The 23,817-nt window shown below is 41.2% G+C and overlaps 1 pseudogene; it reads right to left on the bottom strand.

The window, feature by feature from the left end:
- LOC121563937 lies at positions 1–23,817 on the bottom strand (annotated as a pseudogene).

The raw sequence follows: 23,817 nt of genomic DNA, 5'->3' as shown, positions 1-23,817 counted from the left end.
TCATGAGAACCATGGTTCTGTGAAGTCCTAAGAATAACACAATACAGAATTATCACATGGATGAAGTAATTCACTACAGTATGTCCCTTTAGGGAAATTTGCTTGACAAATGCTTGATGGCTGAACTGTGTCCATTGTGAGTGTTAATAATACATCTAAGTAATACTTTATTTGAGTTCCTCCCATCTTTTTCAGGAGTCGGTTGCTCCTGATAAAATATAACTCAATACAACCACCTTTTCCAGTGATCACTAAAACATAATAACAAAAACAGCTAAATATTTGTTAATCAACCCCCCAAGTGTCATTCTTAATGTAGGCTACAATAAAAGTAGAATATATGTATTTGTATTTATTCTGTTTATTTGAACAGGGACAATGTACGACAAAACATACGTCTCAGAAATGCGAAGTAATACGTTGCAACAGATTTAGCGAACATCTCATTTGCATCTGCAGTCTTCCTGTCAACATGGCTTGTGGTAACCACAATTCTTTCCATCTCTCATATGTCATGACTTGTCTTTACATTAAGATGACCATGTATATATAGATGTCTTTCTCCAAGTGTTCAGTGTAGATAGTTCAGTGATGATATGAGTTCACGTGTGGTGTTCTCTGGCTTGACTGAAGAGCTTGGCTGCCCTGAAGTGTTCCAGTTAAAATGACTTTAGGTCCTTGTCCAGGTTGATAGGAAAGACAAGGTCAACTTTTACTCTCTTATTCTATATCAGTTCTCAATGTTAAGATGGTGTTCCAAATGTTTGGTATACTGGGTATATATAGAGGAAGCTTTCAGCATGGAATAATAAAGTCACACAACTTGTAGCACGTACAGCACTGTTAGCTGTGGACTCTCATTGAGTACTGCATGCATTTACTATAGCTGCCACTCCAGCTCCCAATGCTGCCCCAACTGCCATACCAATTGGGCCTCCAATTACTCCCGCAACCGCTCCGTATATGGCACCGTTCTTTAATCTTTCAGCTTTGTCTCTCGCTTCTCTTTCTCCTCAGCTTCTCTTCTTCTTCCCTTAAACGCTCTCCTTCAAACTTCTTCTTCAGTTCTTCCATCTCTCTGTGTCTCTTCTCTCTGTTCTCTTTCAGGATCCTCTCTTTCTCCTCTTCAATTGCTCTCTCAGCCTTCTGGAACATCTCAGTGGTGTAATGGCTTCCTCCATTCATCACCACCATCTTGTTTATCGTATCAAGAAGCTCATTGACCTGAGAGGGATTCTGATCTATGTTATTGAAGACATGATATCCCCCATTACATTTGGCAATTAAACTTTCCAGTTTGGGATTTCCATGCAGGAAGTCTTCAATTGTTACATCAACAAGATCGTCTCCATGTGTGAAGAGAACCATGGAGTATTTTGATGCTTCAACAACAAATATGTCCTGAATCATCTCCACAGTTTCCTGCTCCTCTTCAGTGAATCTTCTCAGCTCAATCACAACCAGGAACACATGGGGACCAGGAGTGGAGAAAGAGATGCACTGTGTGATCTTGTCCAGTGCCTCCTCCTGTGTTAACTCAGTGTGAAACAAGCCTGGTGTGTCGATAACAGCTACACTTTGACACCCCACCTTTCCTCTTTTCTTATCACATGTTGATGTCACATAATTAGATGACATTACTGACTCAAAAGCCTTTCTCCCCAGGATGGTGTTTCCTGCTGCACTTTTCCCAGCTCCAGTCTTCCCCACCAGAAGAATCCGGACCTCCTCATTGGGTTCTGTTGGAATGGAAGGAAATGTTGTTACTGTAGAAAGAAGTCTGATGCTGATGTTCCTTCTGTTTAGTCATCTTACAGAACAGCTACTGAACATGTTCAGTCTTTAGCTTCTTAGACATTGATGGTCTATAGAATATTAACTTTAAGCAAATTAACAATTACATAAATGAAATAAAATACATATATAAGTTAAGCTAAATGTAATCCTACATTCATTTTATTAAGATGTATTAATAATTTAATAAAACGTCATTATTTTGTGCATACCCATAAAAAAAAAAGATTTACAACAACGTAAATCAGTTTCCATCTCTGTCCTGTGGCCTACATACAGTGAAGTAAAGACTAAGTACTCACCAGTCATATTTTGGAAGTGTGATGTTGAGCTGAAGAGAGAAGTGTGATGTCGAGCTGAAGAGAGAAGTGTGATGTTGAGCTGAAGAGAGAAGTGTGATGTTGAGCTGAAGAGAGAAGTGTGATGTTGAGCTGAAGAGAGAAGTGTGATGTTGAGCTGAAGAGAGAAGTGTGATGTTGAGCTGAAGAGAGAAGTGTGATGTTGAGCTGAAGAGAGAAGTGTGATGTTGATCTGTAGAAAGAAGTGTGATCTTACAGAACAGCTACTAAAGCTACATTTACTGACTCACATTGCTTCTTAAACTTACATTTTTGGTATATAAAATACAAACTTTAAACAAATTAACAATCAAATTATCTACAGTTAACAGCCAAAAATAAAGGACACAATTGACGGAACTGTCATTGTCCATTCCTTGCCTACCCACCAAGTTTCCACATTTGGCGAATGTGGCAGCAGTGTCTTACTGCCTTTGGTAGAGCACCAGTTTAACAGCTGCTATAGAATCAATATTGTGTTGGACACATACAAAGATTGTCTAAAAGATTCAACAAGAGACAAGTGAGGAAAATGCGTCCGAAAGAAAGTTGGGGAGACAATCAATTTTCCATGTATGTTTTCGGACTTTCTCAGAAATCCTAATAACAGGAGCTTTTCAAAATCTCAACACAGAAGATGTGTGCCAATGAATCTGAAGATGGAAAAGAGATCTATGTTACAACTGAGCCTGTGTTCTCAAAGGGCTCTCTGACATCAATGCTGGAATGTGACCATGAAGAGGAACACACACGTGTATGACCTCATCTTAAAGATGCCCTTCAAAACGTTGCACAGACCATTGTCATTCAAACAGTGGATGAGGACATCATTGTCCTCCTTGCTGGTCTGATCTTCTATCTTAACAAGGACTATCCAACCATAAAGCTGTGGGTTGCTTTTGGTATGAGAAAAAACTACCAGGAGATTTGCATCGACACCATCTACGAGAGGCTTGGAATGCACAAGAGTTTGGCTTTGTCAGGCTTCCACACATTCACAGGTTGTGATATAAACTCACAGTGTCATGGTAAGTGGAAAAAGACTTGGAGTATATGGAAGTCATTTCCAGTGGGGCAATTCCACGGTCACAGAATTACGCTTTGACTTTGTTTCAATATATGCCAAACAAAAACCACTGATTTCAAAGTTTAACAAACAATATATTGAAAACACTACATATAATGTACACCTGAGTAAGATCCTATGTATACAGTGGGGAAAAAAAGTATTTAGTCAGCCACCAATTGTGCAAGTTCTCCCACTTAAAAAGATGAGAGAGGCCTGTAATTTTCATCATAGGTACACATCAACTATGACAGACAAAATGAGAAAAAAAAATCCAGAAAATCACATTGTAGGATTTTTAATGAATTTATTGGCATATGATGGTGGAAAATAAGTATTTGGTCAATAACAAAAGTTTCTCAATACTTTGTTATATACCCTTTGTTGGCAATGACACAGGTCAAACGTTTTCTGTAAGTCTTCACAAGGTTTTCACACACTGTTGCTGGTATTTTGGCCCATTCCTCCATGCAGATCTCCTCTAGAGCAGTGATGTTTTGGGGCTGTCGCTGGGCAACACAGACTTTCAACTCCCTCCAAAGATTTTCTATGGGGTTGAGATCTGGAGACTGGCTAGGCCACTCCAGGACCTTGAAATGCTTTTTACGAAGCCACTCCTTCGTTGCCCGGGCGGTGTGTTTGGGATCACTGTCATGCTGAAAGACCCAGCCACGTTTCATCTTCAATGCCCTTGCTGATGGAAGGAGGGTTTCACTCAAAATCTCACGATACATGGCCCCATTCATTCTTTCCTTTACACGGATCAGTCGTCCTGGTCCCTTTGCAGAAAAACAGCCCCAAAGCATGATGTTTCCAACCCCATGCTTCACAGTAGGTATGGTGTTCTTTGGATGCAACTCAGCATTCTTTGTCCTCCAAACATGACGAGTTGAGTTTTTACCAAAAAGTTATATTTTGGTTTCATCTGACCATATGACATTCTCCCAATCCTCTTCTGGATCATCCAAATGAACTTCAGACGGGCCTGGACATGTACTGGCTTAAGCAGGGGGACACGTCTCGCACTGCAGGATTTGAGTCCCTGGCGGCGTAGTGTGTTACTGATGGTTGGCTTTGTTACTTTGGTCCCAGCTCTCTGCAGGTCATTCACTAGGTCCCCCCGTGTGGTTCTGGGATTTTTGCTCACCGTTCTTGTGATCATTTTGACCCCCACGGGGTGAGATCTTGCGTGGAGCCCCAGATCGAGGGAGATTATCAGTGGTCTTGTATGTCTTCCATTTCCTAATAATTGCTCCCACAGTTGATTTCTTCAAACCAAGCTGCTTACCTATTGCAGATTCAGTCTTGCCAGCCTGGTGCAGGTCTACAATTTTGTTTTTGGTGTCCTTTGACAGCTCTTTGGTCTTGGCCATTGTGAAGTTTGGAGTGTGACTGTTTGAGGTTGTGGACAGGTGTATTTTATACTGATAACAAGTTCAAACAGGTGCCATTAATACAGGTAACGAGTGGAGGACAGAGGAGCCTCTGAAAGAAGAAGTTACAGGTCTGTGAGAGCCAGAAATCTTGCTTGTTTGTAGGTGACCAAATACTTATTTTCCACCATAATTTGCAAATAAATTCATTAAAAATCCTACAATGGGATTTTCTGGATTTTTTTTCCTCAATTTGTCTGTCATAGTTGACGTGTACCTATGATGAAAATTACAGGCCTCTCTCATCTTTTTAAGTGGGAGAACTTGCACAATTGGTGGCTGACTAAATACTTTTTTTCCCCACTGTATATGCACAGTACCAGTCAAAAGTTTGGACACAACCTACTCATTCAAGGGTTTTTCTTTATTTGTACTATTTTCTACATTGTAGAATAATAGTGAAGACATCAACACTATGAAATAACCCATACAGTATGGAATCATGTATACAGAAGATAGTCATATTTGGTAAAAGACCAAGTCCATATCATGGCAAGAACAGCTCAAATAAGCAAAGAGAAACGACAGTCCATCATTACTTTAAGACATGAAGGTCAGTAAATACGGAAAATTCAAGAACTTTGAAAGTGCAGTTGCAAAAACCATCAAGCGCTATGATGAAATTGGCAATGTTCCAACATCTAGTGGAAAGCCTTCCCAGAAGGGTGGCGTCTGTTATAGCAGCAAAGGGGGGACCAACTCCATTTTCATGATTTTAGGATTAGGCCTGATTCACAGTCGGCGTTTCAATTCATCCCAAATGTGTTTGATTGGGTTGAAGTCAGTGCTCTGTGCAGGCCAGTCAAGTTCTTCCACACTGATCTCGACAAATCATTTATGTATGGACCTCGGTTTGTCATGCTGAAACAGGAAAGGGCATTCCCCAAACAGCTGCCACAAAGTTGGAAGCACAGAATCGTCTAAAATGTTATTGTACGTTGTAGCGAAGATATCCCTTCACTGGAACTAAAGGGCCTAGCCCGAACCATGAAAAACAGCCCCAGACCATTATTCCTCATGCACACAACTTTACAGTTGGCACTATGCATTGGGGCAGGTAGTGTTCTCCTGGCATCCGCCAAACCCAGATTAATATTTCGTGATTTGTCACTCCAGAGAACGCGTTTCCACTGCTTCAGAGTCCAATGGCGGCGAGCTTTACACCACTCCAGCCGACGCTTTGGATTGCGCACTGTGATTTTAGGCTCGTGTGCGGCTGCTTGGCCATGGAAACCCAATTTCATGACGCTCCCGACGAATAGTTATTGTGCTGATGTTGCTTCCAGAGGCAGTTTGGAACTCAGTGGTGAGTGTTGCAACCAAGGACAGTCCCGTTCTGTGAGCTTGTGTAGCATACCACTTGGTGGCTGAGCCGTTCTTGCTCCTAGATGTTTCCACTTCACAATAACAGCACTCACAGTTGACCGGGGCAGCTCTAGCAGGGCAGAAATTTGACAAACTGACTTGTTGGAAAGGTGTTATCATATGACGATGTCACATTGAAAGTCACTGAGATCTTCAGTAAAGCCATTTTACTGCCAGTGTTTGTCTATGGAGATTGCATGGCTGTGTGCTCAATTTTATACACCTGTCAGCAACAAGTGTGGCTGAAATAGCCGAATCCACTAATTTTAAGGGGTGTCCACATACTTTTGTATATAAAGTGTATCTGGGACCAAGGAATGAACTAAGAAGACAATATTCAGAATAGAGTTTCTGACAACACACTGATCACACCTCCACATTTTGTTTATACCTAAAACCAAGTTGATCCTGTGGACGGACTGATGTTCCTCTGCCCATCATGTGCTGAAATAGGCCTATATTGCTTAATGTCATGATCAAGTTGTGAATACCTTTTAGGCCAATTGCAGATGAGGGGCATATGTTTGTGGTTCCTTGAAAATGCACGGCAGTCTACAGACAGGTAAAACCTACTACAATAGACACTGTAAGTTTGAACTGTGATTTATTGATGATGCTTATTGCTATGCACAATAATGCAAAATAGCGTTCCCTGCTGGTAGAACACTTGAACTACACAACCTACACAGTAGAGCAGACATGAACAGCAACCGCTCTGGAACAAACTGATTCTCTGAGTCTCCGTCCCAATCAACATTTATTGTAGTGTAGAGTCGCCTGCTGGTGAAAGTTGACACTTGTCTGTTTGACCATAATAATGTACTTTTAGTAACAATAAGGCTTTGGTCCAAAACATATATTATTAGAAAATGTATGTGAAAATATGAAGACTGATAAATAGAGCAAAGTACATACAGTTTGACTGACATGTTCAACTATGGCTAGAGGTTTCATTCCAAAAGTTTATATGATTTCTGTTTTGATGTAACAAATACGTGAGGTGGGCCGATATGCAGATGCACAAATGTAATTAGTCTTTGCTTCATTACAATTGGACAAATACTAAGTCACATTAACAGGGGATGGCATAAATAATTCCACATCTCCCGTTTTCTTGTTGTTGTTTATCCGAGCGCGTCGGTACAACTAATCAGTGTCGACAAACCACCAGTATCATAACAGTGCATATTACTAAAGCGGGCATTGCCATTGGCTACACTGAGTCACATTAAGAGCAATCTCATGCAGCCTAGTTTACATGTTCAAACACTGAAATGTGAGATGTAATGTACATCTCGATTAGGCTAAATAATAAATCCTCATTATTTCGTTTCATGATTTTCAATTTGACTGTCATAATTCCGGCACTGTAAAGTATTTAAGTAAAAATACATTAAAGTACTACTTACGTAGTTTTTTTTTGGTATCTGTACTTTACTTTACTATTTATTTTGACAACTTTTACTTCACTACATTCCTAAAGAAAATAATGTACTTTTTACTCCATACATTTTCCCTGACATCCAAAATACTTGTAGTATTAGTACTCATTTAGGAATGTGCATAATGCTTACAGTATAATGCCTGCATTATAATGCCTGTATCATAATGTTTACATCATAATTCCTACATCATAACTCCTATATCAAAATGCCAGTATCATAACGCCTACATCATAACCTCTATATCATAATGTCTACATCATAACGACTACATCATAACGCCTACATCATAATGCCTACACCATAATGCCTACATCATAATGCCTACATCATAACGCCTACATCATAACGTCTACATCATAATGCCTACATCATAAAGCCTACATCATAAAGCCTACATCATAATTCCTACATCATAACGACTACATCATAACGCCTACATCATAACGACTACATCATAATGCCTACATCATAATGACTACATCATAATGACTACATCATAATGCCTACACCATAATGCCTTTATTTACAAATGACACATATCCATTAATTACTCTCGTTACAATAAACGTTTTAAAGAAGGCTTTGTATAAAATAAATTACATATGCAGTCTTTCCAAAGGTTTCAGAGATATTAAACTTTGTCATACTTTATAGACGTCCTTACCTTTGCCTGCCTGCTGAGTTGGGTATCAAATCCTGTGTTTACAAGTGGAGATGCAGCCGCCGTTTTATAGCAATATGGGGCGTATGCCTAGCTGGACTGCAAGACGTGATTGGTCACCCTTAATGCCCTGACTACATTGCTGACGCATGCTGACTAACGTCAGCTCTTAGAATGCATGGATAGGTTTTTAATATATCAGCCAACCACATCATGTGGTCCTCTGTAGCTCAGCTGGTAGAGCACGGCGCTTGTAACGCCAAGGTAGTGGGTTCGATCCCCGGGACCACCCATACACAAAAATCTATGCACGCATGACTGTAAGTCGCTTTGGATAAAAGCGTCTGCTAAATGGCATATTATTATTATGTGATACTGCCATCTGGATGATGTGGCACGCAACCATTGGTTGATGCAATGCAATGCCTTCGCATCTTTTCGGACAGGAACTCGACCATGCTCTCCTCTGCATGATAAAACGTAGGTCATTGAGTTCCTTTCTGTTCAGTCAGGGGATTTCTTGTAAATCATGCTTTCAGCTTCAGCCTTGGAGTGATTTTCTCCTATATTTGGTGTTGCAACAGGCCTATCTGGCTTAAACGATTATGATTGTCTTAATGCTTCTTTACACTGTCAGAAAGTGTATTTTCTTAGTCCAAGTAAAGTGACACAGAATGGTCATAAAGCTTAATGAAAGTAAATTTGGAAATAACCCCCATTTGTTATATAAAAACATGCAACAAGAACGTGGTTCAGGCTTGTGTCTTGTAATAGTAACTTTAAAGACATCCTTACCTTTGCCTGCCTGTTGCGTTGGGTATCTAGAATTGTATGTCTAGTGACACAGGATGGTCATAATGCTTCTTGACACTGTTATGAAGTGTAGTTTCTTAGTCCAAGTAAAGTGACACCGAATGGTCATAAAGCTTCATGAAAGTTATTTAAAATATTTGGAAAAAAACATGACTGTAAAGAATGTATTACAACAACAACAAAGGATTTAAGAAATAAATGTTAAAACAAAAGGAAACTTCTTGGCAGGGAAAAACAATAATTTGAATAAATGTAGGTTTTGACACTCTTCTGTAGGTGTCATAACCAGCCATAAAATAACGCAATATATGTCACAACAGGTGTAAATAAATGGGACATGACAGTATTATGACTATATTATGACAGGTTATGACAAGTTATATGTCAGCTGTTATGACATATTATGACATGATTATGACCGTGTCAAGTAAAGTGTTACCACTGATTCCATGTGTTTGATGTTTTTGGTACCATTCCATTGATTCCATCCCAACCATTACAATGAGACGTCCTCCTCTAGCTCCTCCAACCAGCCTCCTCGGATTTGAACAATATATTGTAATCCTTCATGTAATATCATTCACCCTCTGTTTGAAACAATATTTGGAAAGGATTCAAATGGTGAAAAGAGAATTTCATTCACATGTGGAATTTTTATATTTTTGTATTTGATACTCTAGATTTGTATAGATAAAAACATGTATATGATGTATTTGAGCCTTTGCTGTGTCAATTAAGTAAGTCTCACACCAATATGGACCAGTCCACTGTATTTTACAGCTCTGCAACTTTCTGTAGATAGGTTTTACTAGTCTATTCTACATGGCCCTCTCTAATGGGCTTGTTTGAGTGGTAAGGCTGAAGCAACCGACTGCAGATGAAAGTCGAGGAGTAAAGTCAGGGGAGGTGCATCTGCGACAGCCGACACTAATGTGTCAACATGGCAGTGTTGCCATTCTTTATACACGTTTTCTTTGTAACGTAAAAATAAACATCTCCATGTGTATCACAACTCAAACTGTAAATATAATATAATATAATAATATGCCATTTAGCAGACGCTTTTATCCAAAGCGACTTACAGTCATGCGTGCATACATTTTTGTGTATGGGTGGTCCCGGGGATCGAACCCACTACCTTGGCGTTACAAGCGCCAGAGAGGCAACAACGAGACCAAAGATGAGACCAAAGATAACCCTGAAGGAGCTGCAAAGCTCCACAGCGGAGATTGGAGTATCTGTCCAAAGGACCACTTTAAGCCGTACACTCCACAGAGCTGGGCTTTACGGAAGAGTGGCCAGAAAAAAGCCATTGCTTAAAGAAAAAAATAAGAAAACACGTTTGGTGTTCGCCAAAAGGCATGTGGGAGACTCCCCAAACACATGGAAGAAGGTACTCTGGTCAGATAAGACTAAAATTGAGCTTTTTGGCCATCAAGGAAAACGCTATGTGTGGCGCAAACCCAACACCTCTCATCACCCCGAGAACACCATCCCCACAGTGAAGCATGGTGGTGGCACCATCATGCTGTGGGAATGTTTTTCATTGGCAGGGACTGGGAAACTGGTCAGAATTGAAGGAATGATGGATGGCGCTAAATACAGGGAAATTCTTGAGGGAAACCTGTTTCAGTCTTACAGAGATTTGAGACTGGGATGGAGGTTCAACTTCCAGCAGGACGATGACCCTAAGCATACTGCTAAAGCAACACTCGAGTGGTTTAAGGGGAAATATTTAAATGTCTTGGAATGGCCTAGTCAAAGCCCAGACCTCAATCCAATTGAGAATCTGTGGTATGACTTAAAGATTGCTGTACACCAGCGGAACCCATCCAATTTGAAGGAGCTGGAGCAGTTTTGCCTCGAAGAAGGGGCAAAAATCCCAACGGCTAGATGAGCCAAGCTTTAAGAGACATACCCAAAGAGACTTGCAGCTGTAATTACTGCAAAAGGTGGCACTACAAAGTATTGACTTTGGGGGTGGGGGGTGAACAGTTATGCACGCTCAATTTTTCTGTTTTTTTTTGTGTTATTTGTTGTTTGTTTCACAAGAAAAAATATTTTGCATCTTCAAAGTGGTAGGCATGTTGTGTAAATCAAATGATACAGGCAACAAAATAGGAAAAATGCCAAGGGGGTGAATACTTTCGCAAGCCACTGTATGTGTGGCTTACTTGATTGAATATACATTTTGTAAGGTTGTTAGGAGTGCACTGATATAAGTAGGACACGTGACATCCCGGCAACTTTGAGAAAAAAAAAAACTTTGTGTTTGTTGTTCACACGTGTATCTGTCCTCTCATTGGCTAGATTGGTCCCACCTGATCTTGCCACCTGCTGACTGCCTTCTATTTTTGAAGAAATGTATTTCCATTGTTGGAGTGGCCGCTGAAGTATCTGGTCAATATAATGGATAATCTGTGACTACAGTCAAAACGTCATTACCTATGATCACGTCTTTTTTTAAATTTATGCAGTCTTCATGAAGGCACAATTTTTGACGATTTTATCCCCATTATGCAACGAATTTTGGAAGGCCGATTTGACAAAAATCATCAAGGCAAAGCAAATATAGGCAAAATTCGCTCTAAGGCTGTAGCAGAGAACATGATTTACAAGAAATCCCCTGAACTGACTAGAAAGGGACACAATTATCTATGATTTATCAAAGTGCTTCTACATCTCCATTGCTTGCTGTTTGGGGTTTTAGGCTGGGTTTCTGTATAGCACTTTGTGACATCTGCTGATGTAAAAAGGGCTTCATGAATCAAATGTGATTGATTTATTGATTGATGAAGTGGAGAGCATGGTCGAGTTCTTGTAAGAGTAGGCAGGAGTTGCATTGCATCAACTAATGGATGCGTTACTATGATGTGGTTAGCTGAAATATTAAATACCTATCGAGGCGTTTTAAGATCTGGTGTGAGTCAGCAATGTAGTCAGTACAGGAACTCAACCCAGGATTGCAGGTTTGACAAGAAATCACCTGACTGACTAGAAAGCAAAAACCTTCATGATAAGGGTGACCAACACGTCATGAAGTACAACGAGGCATACTCCCCATATTGCTATAAAACGTAATCTCCACATTTAGACATGACTCTAGAAACCCAACTCAGCAGGCAGGCAACGGTAAGGACGTCAATAAAGTTACTATTACAAGACACAAGCCTGAACCACATTCTTGTTGCGTGTTTTGATATTACAAATGGGTGTTCTTTCCAAATAGACATTCAAAAAGGAAGTATGACGAAGTTGAATATCTGTATAACTTTTGGAAAATAGCTATGCACGCTCAAGTTTTCTGTTTTTTTGTCGTATTACTTGTCGGAGAGATGTATGTGTGCTGTCTCGGATAATGCTTGCAGATCACGTTTGATGTAGTCATTATGGTGTAGGCATTATGATGTAGGCATTATGATGTAGGCATTATGGTGTAGGCATTATGATGTAGGCATTATGTTGTAGACGTTATGATGTAGGCATTATGGTGTAGGCATTATGATGTAGGCATTATGATGTAGGCGTTATGGTGTAGGCGTTATGGTATAGGCGTTATGATGTAGGTGTTATGATGTAGGCATTATGATGTAGGCATTATGATGTAGGCATTATGATGTAGGCATTATGATGTAGGCATTATGATGTAGATGTTATGGTGTAGGCATTATGATGTAGGCATTATGGTGTAGGCGTTATGGTATAGGCGTTATGATGTAGGTGTTATGAAGTAGGCGTTATGATGTAGGCATTATGATGTAGGCATTATGATGTAGGCATTATGATGTAGATATTATGATATAGGCATTATGATGTAGGCATTATGGTGTAGGCATTATGATGTAGGCATTATGATGTAGGCATTATGATATAGGCATTATGATGTAGGCATTATGATGTAGGTATTATGATATAGGCAGTATGATGTAGGCATTATGGTGTAAGCATTATGCACATTACTAAAACAGGACTAATATGGACATAAATATTAAATGCACAGTCTGCACGTCTAATGATATCTGGCAATGAAGTCAAAAATTGAGGCCTGCACTATAAAAGCTATCTTACCCTTTTAAAACTAGAATACTTAGAAACAATGACAAAGCATCTTTCCCACCTGTTTTGCTAAATAGCTATGTGGCTGGAGAAATGTAACCACTCTCAAATTCATAGACAGGGCTATGGATAGACTGATATCAAATGTATAGTTGTAACCATGTTTTGAGGCTATGCAGTATTGGTTTACATTTACGTTGTTTACAAACATTGGAGTAAAACAAGCCTAGGACTAGATTCAATCAGATCAAGCTGTAACTGGTGATGGCCAACTCTTGCATAGCTGATGTTTAGGCTGTGTTGGAGGTGTAACTGTTGGAGCTGTCAAATGGTGAGCAGCTGCTCTTGTGATCATTGTCAGGAAGTCACACCCATCCCACTCGTGTTAGAAGTTCAGAATAATAAAGTGTCGGCTATATTGAAATAAAGACACTCAAATTGAAAATCATTAAAGGAAATAAGGAAGATTTCTATCAGCCAAATCGAGATGTAGATAGGTTACGTCTCACATTCCAGTGTTTGAACATGTAATCAAGGCTGCATGGAATTTCTCTTACTGCAAGTCTGAGGCAATGTCTGCTTTAGTATAATGCCGGTGTTATGATACTGGTGGTTTGTCAACACTGATTATTTGTACCGACGCGCCTGGAGAAAGAACAACAAAAGCGCTGTCATCAGAAAACGGGAGGCGTGGATATATTTCTGTGTTTCCCTGTTAAGGGATTTGTCCGATTGTAATGAAAAGCCGAGATTAATAAAATGTGTGCATCTGCATATCACCCACCTCACTTATTTGATAGATCAACACCAAAATCATATTAACGTTTGGAACGAAACCTCTAGCCATAGTTGAACATATCATTCAAACTGTCTATGTACTTTGCTTCATTTTACATATCTTTATAATGGATATTTAAGACCAGTGGTTCCCCCCAAATTTTTTTTTTTTGTGTGTGTGTTCTTTTTTAAGGAACTCAGTCTGGGTTTCAACTTACACTTGAAAGTCGTAATAGTAGAATGCACAAGGTCAAATTCCCCTCTTGTCATGGCATACCTTTGAGAGCTACAGTATTTCTAACTTGTCAGAAATGTCCAGAGTGACTAGCCCATGTCAGCTAATGTTTTTTAGCTCTGTTTTTTAGCCCATATATTTTGTTTTAATGTTTGAGACACTCAAATATCACATGAATACACATTAGACATTGCAAAATGTATAGAATTACAAGAAAAAAAGGTTTAAAAGTGCTACATTTTCTCTGCACCCAATTAGAAAATGTGTAGAATTGCAGGAAATACGTTTTTAAAATGCAAATTTGTTTTGACACCAACAAGAGGGGTGTGAACAGTTTCTGTCATGAACAGTGCTTATGCCCATAGAAATAGACGTGGCGTGCGTGTGCGGGGGGGGCACGGGATGTTCCCCAATGATGGAAGGGGGGCCTGAGTGAAAAAGTTTGGGAACTGTTTTAGACCAAAGCCTTGTCGTTACTAAAAGTACATTACAATGCACAAACAGACAAGTGTCAATTTTCACCAGCTGGCAACTCTACACTACAATAAATGGTGATGGAGTCGGGGACTCAGAGAATAAACTTGTTCCAGAGTGATTGTGAGCTGTTCATCTCTGCTGTACTGTGTAGGTGAAGTGTTTCGCCAGCAGGGAGCGCTATTTTGCATCATTGTGCCTTGGAATAACAATCACCAATAAACCTGTAGTGTCTGTTATAGTTGTTTGTAACTGTCTGTAGACTGCCATGCATTTTCAAGAAATCACCAACATTTGACCCTCATCTTCAATTGGCCTAAAAGGTATTCACAAGTTGATCATGACATGAAGCAATATAGCCCTATTTCAGCACAGGGTGGACAGAGGAACATCAGTCCGTCCAGCAGATCAACTTGGTTTTAGGTGTAAACGAAATTTGGAAATGTGATTAGTGTGTTGTCAGAATCTCTATTCTGAATATTGTCTTAGTTCATACCTTGGTCCCAGATATGATACAATAAATTAATTCCTTTGTCCCAGATTGTTATCAGGATTACACACACACACCATCCGTTCAGGGCTGTTCATTTCTGCTTCAAACACTTAAAATGTACCAGCAGCCTGTTGGTACCCTACCGGTCTCTCTCAGCAACCACAGGGCTATATCCCTCTGGATGGCATTGATGCTCTCCTTGTCTCCAGAGGAGGACATGTTGGCCCCCAGGAGAAGGTGTTCTGCAAACTGAACAGGGGTTACACAGATCCCTTAAAACGCATTCAAAGTAACTTTAAATTACTGCCCTAATAATTAACCATCCAAATACTCTGCAATGATGGTGTACTTTTAAACGTCCTGAAATATATATAAACGCAACATGCAACAATTTAAAAGATTTTACTGTATTACAGTTCATATAAGGAAATCAGTCATTTGAAAGGGGTGCAGCCATGGGCCCACCCACTTGGCAGCCAGGCCCACTCACTGGGGAGCCAGGCCCAGCCAATCAGAATTAGTTTTTCACCACAAAAGAGCTTTATTACAGACATAAATAATCCTCAGCACTCCCCCTCAGACGATCCCGCAGGTGAAGAAGTCGGATGTGGAGGTCCTGGATCTGAAGGTCCTGGGCTGGCGTGGTTACATGTGGTCTGCGTTTGTGAGGTCGGTTGGAAGTACTGCCAAATTCTCCAAAACAACGTTGGATGCGGCATATGGTAAAGAAATGAACATTCAATTCTCTGGCAACAGCTCTGGTGGACATTCCTGCAGTCAGCATGCCAATTGCATGCTCCCCTTAACTTGAGACATCAGTGGCATTGCGTTGTGTGACAAAACTGCACATTTTAGAGTGGCTTTTTATTGTCCGGAGCACAAGGTGCACCTGAGCAATGAAATGAAATGAAATCACATTTTATTTGACACATGCGCCGAATACAACAGGTGTAGACATTACAGTGAAATACTTACTTACATGCCTTTAACCAACAATGCAGTTTTTTAAAGAAGCTGTTTAATCCGCTTCTTTATATGCCACACCTGCCAGGTGGATGGATTATCTTGGCAAATGAGAAATGCTCACTAACAGGGATGTGAACAAATTTGTGCACAACATTTGAGAGAAATACGCTTTTTGTGCGTGTGGAACATTTCTGGAATCTTTTATTTCAGCTCATGAAATCATGGGACCAACACTTTACATGTTGCGTTTATATTTTTGTACACTACTGTTCAAAAGTTTTAGAACACCTACTCATTCAAGGGTTTTTCTTTCTTTTTACTATTTTCTACATTGTAGAATAATATTGAAGACATCAAAACTATGAAATAACACATATGGAATCATGTAGTAACCAAAAAAGTGTTAAACAAATCAAAATATATTTTATATTTGAGATTCTTCAAATAACCACCTTTTGCCTTGATGACAGCTTTGCACACTCTTGGCAAGATCCATCACACCGTTTCACTCTATGCAATGGTTTTAACTGTTGTTTCACTTCACCAATTCAGTTTTTTCCATTGGTCTGAAGATAAAAGCAATAAACGTTCAACTGCTTATGAATACATTTTGTACAACGCCCCTCAATACAGATTGAAATGCCAGTCTGAATTAGTGAAGCCTTTTCCCTTAGTTATGAACTCATTCACTCCAGTTCAATACTTCAAACCATTAGATTTATCACATAAGAAAGCTACACTCTAACCTTCACTTGTCAGTCACAGTTGAAACAACCACTACACCGGCCACTAAAAGCAGAACTTCAAAGAGTCAGCAAACCATTTCTACCAATACAATTTTACAGTGGGAGTGAAAACCTCTAAGGTAGAAGGCAGGATAATTGAAAAATTGGCTTTAACAGCACACTGGCTGATCTTCTAAAATTAGACCCCTTTTAACAAATGACTTGCCAAATGCTTTTCTACAAATGCTTTTGGGCACTTGAACACAATTTTTACTTTCAGTCTCAAAGTACATAGTGTATTTCTTACTTGGAGGCCCTCTGGTCCTCTCTTGACCTCTCTTCCTTAACCTCCTGTCCTGCCACTGCGATTTCCGACCCCTCCTCTCTCTGCATCTCTTCTGTGCTCTCGACCTCCTCTCTGCTCTCCTCCTGCCTCATCTCTCATCTCTTCTCCTCGGAAACAGGGGTTCATCCTTTGGAAACAAGATTTAATGGATTCACTATGTATTCTTCAATACTAATTGCTTCAGTGGTTACGAACACTGGCCTCCAGGTACCTTTGGGTGGTGTGTATGGAAAGAGAAGTAGCAACGGTGCATTCTTTAAGTAATTGTATGGATATAAAGCCATCAAGTCCCCATATAATGCACATTTTAATGAGCAGATCCCTCCAACACTGAAAAACCTGACGCCACTACAGTACTCTCCGACATGTAATGACTGATGACCACAGTAATAAAGCAACATCTTAACTTGAAACACACAGACGTATCTCTCATCTTCCTATCCTGGTTGGAATTACAGCAAGTGTGCATACAGTGTACTTGATTTCAGACCATTGAAAGTGTATCATAAAGATATTTAGCATTGGTAATATATTTAAAGGGTGAACTTTTGAATGGTAGGTTATCATTAATGTGACCATGGTTTAATGATAGGCAGATATTTCTTCATGTAAAGAATCGCAATGTGACAATGACATACCTTTGCAGAACATCTCAAAAATAGTATTAATTTTGTCCAATACTGCCTGAACCCCTGCTGGTATGGTGTAGAGGCTCTCATACTGTCCCATTGTGCGCATGTCGAAGTATCGAATAGGTAATAAGCAATATGCTGGTAGCTCCATCTTGACTTCTGACAGGACAGGTGGGATTAAGGAAATGTCCTGGGTGTGATGTGCTGTTTTTATATTTTTTTATAATTTTTTTTCTTTGTTAAGCAAGCTAACTATTTCTCAAAACGCTTGCTGGAGCTCTGATTGGGGTATTGGGGCTTCCCTATATGCTGATGATGGAGCTATTTGGAAGAGGGGAAAGAACGTCTCTCATGTGATCAAATCTAAAAGCTACAGTGGATGTTGAAAGACCGTCGATTGACTGGGATTTTAAATTGTCAGTGGCAAAGTCTTGTTGTTTGTTCTTCTCGAAGAAGAAAGTTGCTAATCTTCTTCAACATAGACCATACATCCCCCAGCTCAGTACCCCTGCCTAGTGTAGAGCAGAACTGTGTCCATGCATTTGTCTTGACAGACTTAATGACCCTACATACTAAAGCTCTCTTCCTTTGGAAAATCAATAGATTCTAAGGAGTCATATTCCTACTCCACACTCTGTAAGCACTCTTTCTTTCTGGAACAGCCGCAGTGCACTCTTAAGTCCACCAAGGAACCACTTTCCTTTTCTCACCCTCTTCATTCATTGATACATTCGCAGCACTCAAAATCAGAGAGGTCACAGAGGCAACACATACAGTACATCAACCGGCGTCTCTAAAGACAACTGGCCAACAAACTTTAAGCAATGATCACCAAACTTTTCCCAGTCTGCTTTATGAAAGCACCATCTTCTGAATGGTAACCCTATCTGGAATAGTAACTTCAAAGTTCATGTGACACGAAATCGGGAAATGATCACTTCCAACAGTAAAATCATTCCATTCCATTCCCACATAGATGAAATAGGGTTAGAAGCCAGTGTGAGGTCCAGGCAGGATGTAACCCTTCTAACAACATAAACTATTGTGCCACATCCATCGTTAAGAAAAACTAATGCTCATGTTTCCATCATATCTCCCACAATAGTACTGTGCTGCCATCCTGTTAGAAGGTAACAGATTGTTTATTGTAGTGGTTGTTACGTGTGACGTTTTTTTCTTTCTCCCCATTTCCCTGTGTAGTGTGTTTGTGTGTTCTGGGCATTACTGAGTTGCGGCTGACGATGGTGGGCGTGGCTTCAGTCCGGAGTCCTGGCAGCTGTAGCTGATTGACGAGAGTATACCTGTTTGCCGTGTGAGCTCGAAGATGGGGGTAGAGGCCACTTGTTGTTTGGCTGTTTGGGTATTGGTTGTGTTAATTTATCTTTGTTTGTGTTCCAGCCTGTCCTCCTGATGTACTCCACCCTACCTAGCTCCTGGAGAAGGGAAAGGTAGATCTGCCCATAGGTGTACATTCACACGTAGATAACCCATTGTTTTACACACTAGGTTAGCCGGGCGGGTGTCACCCCTGTATTTTTGGTAAACAGGTAGGAAAGTGGGTTAGGGTTGAGAGTGTGATAGGAAGGATAAGGTGTGTAGAAGAGGAGGGACCTTTGTTTATTTTCATTACTTGGACCCCGTTCCCAAATATTCCCTTCTCTTACCTTCCCTGGTTTGTTTGTTTGATTGATTTGTTGTTTCCTTACTGTTTCTTTATGGGTGTTGTATATTTTGTTTAAGTACCTTACTAAACGTCCCCCGAGGGCTAACCTTGAGATCTGGTTGTTGTCTGGTTATTTTAGTTCATTACACCCCACATTTCTTCCCCATCCATCTAGTTTACCTTGTGTGCGCAGGCCCAGGCATTTACGTCTCCTCAGACGAACTGCACCCGAGGGGAGAACGTAACATGGGGCTTTGTCCGGGATCTCTTTGATCCAGCTTGTGCCAGCACAATTTGGTAGTTGATGTGGATTGTGTGGTGGTTGTGTTGGGTGTAGTGTTTAGTTATGTGTTGGATGTTGTACTTAGGTGGTGGATGTAGAAAATGGCCACCTTTTAACCTGAAGGTTTTTTGGGATAACCCTACGTGGGAGGGTTTTGAGAATTGTAGGAGAGTGGATTTAGAAGCTTTGGCAGACCATTTAGATATCTCCGTGCCAAGGGGTTTTGTTAAGGCGGAGGTAAGGGCATTGTGTTAGCGGCGCTGATTGAACAGCAGGTGTTGGTTTTGCCTCGGCCTGCGGTTGGAGAGGTGGATGCTCTGGGTGCCCCGTATAGGCCCGACGATGAGGTCGAGTATAAGGCCCCGGCCACCTTGCCTCGATTTGACCCTCTCTCTCCTATGCCTACGGCTGTACACTTGCAGCTGGAGGCAGAAGAGAGAGCACAAATCCGAAAGGATGATTTACATCTCAAATTGGAGACTCGCCGACTGGAGTTGGAATCAGATGTTAAGATAAGGCAGATGGACTTCGAAATGTGCAAATTGGAATTAGAGGCAGAGATGGCGAGGCTGGCCGCTGTCCCTGCCGTTTGCAATAGTGAGTTTTCCACCCCAGGATCTGCCTCTACCTTTGACATTAGCCGGCATATTACTTTAGTTCTACAATTCAGTGAGTCTGAGGTTGACTCTTACTTTGGTGCATTTGAACGCATAGCAGTGGCTTTGAATTGGCCTAGGGATGTGTGGCCGCTGTTACTGCAGTGTAAATTGTCCGGTAAAGCACAGGAGGTGATGGGTACTCTCTCTCTCGCTGATAGTCTTAATTACAACATTGTTAAGGCTACTGTGCTCCATGGGTATGAGCTGGTGCCGGAGGCTTATAGACAAAAGTTTAGAAAGCACTCCAAATCCTCTATAAAAACTTTTGTCGAATTCGTTAGAGAGAAGGAGTCTCTCTTTGACAAATGGTGCTCAGCGAGTAAAATCAATGACTTTGAAGGTCTTCGTGAATTAATGTTATTGGAAGAATTTAAAAACAGCCTCCCAGAACGGTTGGTTGTATACATTAATGAACAGAAAGTGTTAAAGTTATCTGAAGCCGCAGTGCTGGCAGATGAATTTGTGTTAACACATAAAACTGTGTTTCCCACACACCGTGGTGAAAATAGACCGGTTGTATCTTCTCCTGTCTACAATTCCCACCGTTACTCAGGAAGTACACGGCTGAATCCAAAGGAGGAACGCGCATGTTTTTACTGTCATAAAGTCGGACACGTAATTTCGGGATGTATGTCTCTAAAACGCAAGTCACCACCTTCAACCCCTAAACCCCATAAAAGTGTGGGTTTGATTAAGGTAAACTCTAAGAGCTCTGTAAAGGAGAGTCCCGGGGTTGTACTAAGTCGTCCCGATCCCACATACGACCCGTTCATATTTAAAGGCTTTGTTTCACTGCCAGTTTGATATTGAGAGATACTGGTGCGGCTCAGTCGGTAATTCTCTCAAGTGTTCTGCCCTGGTCAGAGGAGTCTTATTGTGGCTCTAGTGTATTATTAAGGGGGATCGAAATGGGTTGTGTGCCTGTTCTGTTACATACTGTCCATTTGACTTCTGATCTAGTGAGTGGATGTTTCAGAATCGGTGTACAGTCCGAGCTTCCCGTAAATGGGGTTGCTCTAATCATGGGTAACGATCTAGCAGGAGGCAAAGTGGTGCCTGTGTTAGAAGTGCTAGACAAGCCTGATGCTCAGTCAAGTGTTGATGTTTTGGCCACTACATTTCCCGAAGCATTTCCAGCGTGTGCCATTACGCGTGCGCAGTCGCATCGCTTAGGTACCACGGTAGACTTAGCTGACTCTGTGCTTGCACCTATGTTGACTGGGGAAGATATCCAGTGTTCTACTCCTGTGTTCCCAGTGAGTTCTGATCATGACGATGGTACTAAAGACAAAACAATGGCTTCCTCTGTGGACTATTTAAGGTTGCCAGTTACGCGGGAGAAGCTAATAGCTGCCCAGAAAGAGGATGTGGGCTTGGCCAAATGTTTTTCCTCCATATTACCTTTGAATGAGGCAAAAAGGAAAGGTGTGAAATATTTCCTTGAGAACGGTCTTTTGATGAGAAAATGGACTCCCCGGGCTGACCTAGAAAATGATTGGAGTTCCGTTTTCCAGATTGTAGTTCCTGCCACGTTTCAGACGAAGGTGTTGTCCCTAGCTCATGATATTCCTTGGTCTGGTCATCTAGGGGTGACTAAAACCTACGATCGAATCCTCCGTCATTTCTTCTGGCCGGGAATGAAACGGGATGTGGCTCGCTATTGCCGTACATGTAGTACGTGCCAAGTGGTGGGGAAGCCTAACCAGGTAATTTCCCCGGCTCCTCTCTGCCGATTCCAGTCATGGGAGAGCCGTTTGAGAAAGTAATAATTGATTGTGTTGGTCCATTACCCAGGACTAAGTCGGGTAATCAATTCTTGTTAACAATAATGTGCACTGCTACAAGGTACCCAGAGGCGATTCCTATGTGTAAAATCACAAGTAAGGCAATTGTGAAGGCGCTGATTAAGTATTTCTCTACCTTTGGATTTCCAAAAATTGTACAGACGGATCAAGGCACTAATTTTACATCGAGATTGTTTGGAAGTGTGTTGAAGTCCTTGTCAGTGTCCCATCAAATGCCTAGCGCTTACCACCCGGAGAGTCAGGGTGCGCTGGAACGTTGGCATCAGACGCTAAAAGCCATGTTGTGTAAATACTGTATGGACACAGTAAAAGATTGGGATGAGGGGGTGCCGTACGTGCTGTTTGCTATTCGGGAGACCGTACAAGAGTCTCTTGGGTTTAGCCCAGCTGAGCTAATCTTTGGTCACACAGTGAGAGGGCCTCTAAAGGTACAGTAATAACAAATGATGGCTGATGATTCAGTTGGGTCCTCTACTAATGTACTAGACTATGTTAGTCAAGTCCGGGAGCGGTTGCATGATGCATGTGCTGTAGCCAGAGAAAATCGGTCTTCCACACCAAAGAAAATGAAACGTCACTTTGATGTAAAAACGGTGTCTCGTTCTTTTCAACCAGGTGACCAAGTCTTGGTGTTGTTGCCGGTACCCGGCTCGTGTCTCTCTTCCAGTTTCTCTGGCCCATATGTGGTGGAGCGAAAACTCAGTGATACTGATTATGTTATCAAAACGCCAGACCGTAGACGCCCATTTCGGCTATGTCACATTAACATGATTAAAGCCTATCATGTTAGAGGTGGTATCAAATCTCCCATTACCAGTGAAAATCCTGTTGTATCCTCTGTTGCTTCTCACCCAGGAGTCAGCATAAATGATGAGGACGGTTTGGTGATGGGGAATACTCCTGAGCAGTGTGCTCGTTTGTGTAATTCAGAGATGGTAGCGTCTCTCCCAACCCATTTGTTGCACTTGAATGATCAGCAGAGGGATGATATTGAATAACAAATCACTAATCACTGAGTCTCTTTAAGGATGTTCCCAGTCGTACCAATGTGTTGAAACATGATATAAATGTAGGTGATGCTGCTCCAATCAAACAGCACCCTTAACGTGTGAATTCAACCAAGAGGGGAGTGATGAAGAAAGGGGTAACTTATTTAGTGGAAAATGAGATGGCAATCCCCAGTGGCAGTCTTTGGAGTTCCCCCTGTCTGCTGATTCCAAAGCCTGACGGGACTCAAAGGTTTTGCCTTGACTACAGAAAAGTGAATAATGTTACTATACCTGACTCATTCCCTTTACCTCGCATGGACGACTGTATAGACACTATTGGATCGGCTGCATATGTTACTAAACTTGACTTGTTAAAAGGTTATTGGCAGGTGCCTTTAACCCCTCGTGCCTCTGAGGTGTCTGCTTTTGTAACCCCTGACAGTTTCTGCCAGTACACAGTAATGGCTTTTGGAATGAGGAACGCCCCGGCCACATTCCAACGTTTTGTAAATATTGTATTGGCTGATGTTCCTGATTGTACCGCATATCTTGATGACCTGGATGTTCATTCGACTACCTGGCTTGATCACATGAGCACATTGAGGGCTGTGTTTGCACGCTTGGCCAGCGCTTCTTTGACCCTTAACCTAGCCAAATGTGAGTTTGGAAAGGCTACTGTTACCTATTTGGGTAAAGAGGTGGGTCGGGGTCAGGTGCGTACCGTAACAGCGAAGGTGGACGCTATCACCCGGTTTCCTGCCCCTGCCACTAGACGGGAGTTACGCAGATTCTTAGGCAT

Source organism: Coregonus clupeaformis, unplaced genomic scaffold, assembly GCF_020615455.1.
Source record: "Coregonus clupeaformis isolate EN_2021a unplaced genomic scaffold, ASM2061545v1 scaf0139, whole genome shotgun sequence".
NCBI classification, from domain to species: domain Eukaryota; kingdom Metazoa; phylum Chordata; class Actinopteri; order Salmoniformes; family Salmonidae; genus Coregonus; species Coregonus clupeaformis.
The sequence above is the reverse complement of the archived record's forward strand: the minus strand, read 5'-3'. Positions and strand labels throughout refer to the sequence as shown.